This window comes from Paramormyrops kingsleyae, unplaced genomic scaffold, assembly GCF_048594095.1.
Source record: "Paramormyrops kingsleyae isolate MSU_618 unplaced genomic scaffold, PKINGS_0.4 ups32, whole genome shotgun sequence".
NCBI lineage: Eukaryota > Metazoa > Chordata > Actinopteri > Osteoglossiformes > Mormyridae > Paramormyrops > Paramormyrops kingsleyae.
This window is the reverse complement of record NW_027325970.1, coordinates 430464-432130: the sequence shown is the minus strand read 5'-3', so window position 1 is coordinate 432130 and position 1667 is coordinate 430464.

Sequence of the window (1667 nt, the reverse complement as noted above, 5' to 3'; positions counted from 1 at the left end):
GCCCACTGCCCTACATTTAAATGCGGGCGTACCGGTCAACTATGTGCGAACGGGCCCGCCTGATCAACTAGGTGTGAAAGGGGCCGGCAGGCCCACTGAATGTAAATGAGGCCGCCCGCTGTGCTTCCTTCATTAACCTTATTTATATTGGCATTATCTGTAGATAAAAAAATATGTGCATGTCTATGAAGCTGTAGAGAAGCCTTGTTTTTTTTTTTTTCCCCCAGGTTTTATTTACTTACTTTTTATTTTGCATGTTCTGAAATATAGCTTATGTTTTCGTTGCCCTAGGGCAACGTTCTGCGATAAGGGGTAGATTTTAAGAGGCTTTCTTGACAGTGTGTTAGTATATTATTGCATGTACTTTTGCACATTGTAAGCACAATGTTTTTTAAATTATTTTCTAATTTAATTTAACGCATTTTGGCAGAAAATGGACACAAGATTTTCCTATGGGAGTAAAACTCAGGATCAGCATGTTAGGGATATCCCATCAGACAGTGAGATAGACTGCAGTGACAGTGAGGAGGAGTGGAATGCAGAGAAAGGTTTGAGCAGAAGTGAAAGTAGGTTTTAAAATATTGCTTCTCTGGTTGTCATTGAACTCATTTGCATAAACAAATCAAATGTGTTGATAAATTTTTAGATGTCATTCAAATGAAATAAAGGTGTGTGCAGCAGACAGGGTATCCAATACAGTCATGTAAGCTTTAGTTGTGATTGATGTATTTTTGTTGACGTATATGTATATATATTTATAGACGATCAATACACCAGTGATGAAGAGGAACATGACGATGACAGTCTGCCTGAAGATGACAGTAGTTCTTCCAAGACCCCTCGATGGAAAACATGTCACACCATTACCTCTCCTGTGCAAGCCACTTAACCTTACTGTTCAAGAACTTGAACAGTTCTTTGCCACTGTGCTCCATATGTCAATATTTGGTCTTCCAGCTACTCGCATGTTCTGGAGCCATAGTAGCCACATTGCACATGTTGCTGATGTTATGCCTCTTGCACGATGGGAAGCCATCAAAAATTTTGTTACTTTGCATTGCTCTCTGAGCATTGTATTATGATCTATGAAGACATAATTTTCTCTGTGGTTTTGTATCAGTGTTGCACAACTTTGCCCTTAGGCAACAAAAGATCATTTGGAGAGGGGGGCGGTGAAATAAATATGTACATACATAATCAATAAAATGTCCCAAAATTAACCAATAAGTGATGTGGAATAATTTCTTATCATGTACCATCAAATTGTGTGCGGTGGAGGGTTAATGTAAATGCGGCCGCCCGCTGCGCTACATGTAAATGCGGCCGCCCCCAGGTCAACTAGGTCCGAACGGGCCCGCCTGATCAACTAGACGTCAATCGGGCCGGCAGGTCCCCTGAATGTAAACGAGGCCGCCCACTGCGGTACTTGTGAATGCGGCCGCCCGGTCAACTAGGTGCGAACGGGCCCGCCCGATCAACCAGGTGCGAATGGCCCCGCCCGATCAACTAGGTGTGAACGGGCCCGCCTGATCAACTAGGTGTGAATGGGGCCGCCGGGTCCACTTAATGTAAATGAGGCCGCCAGCTCAACTAAGTGTAGACGGGGCCGCCTGGCCAATTAGGCGTTAATGGGGCTGCCGGGGAGGCTTCCCCTCTGCCCGGGCTGG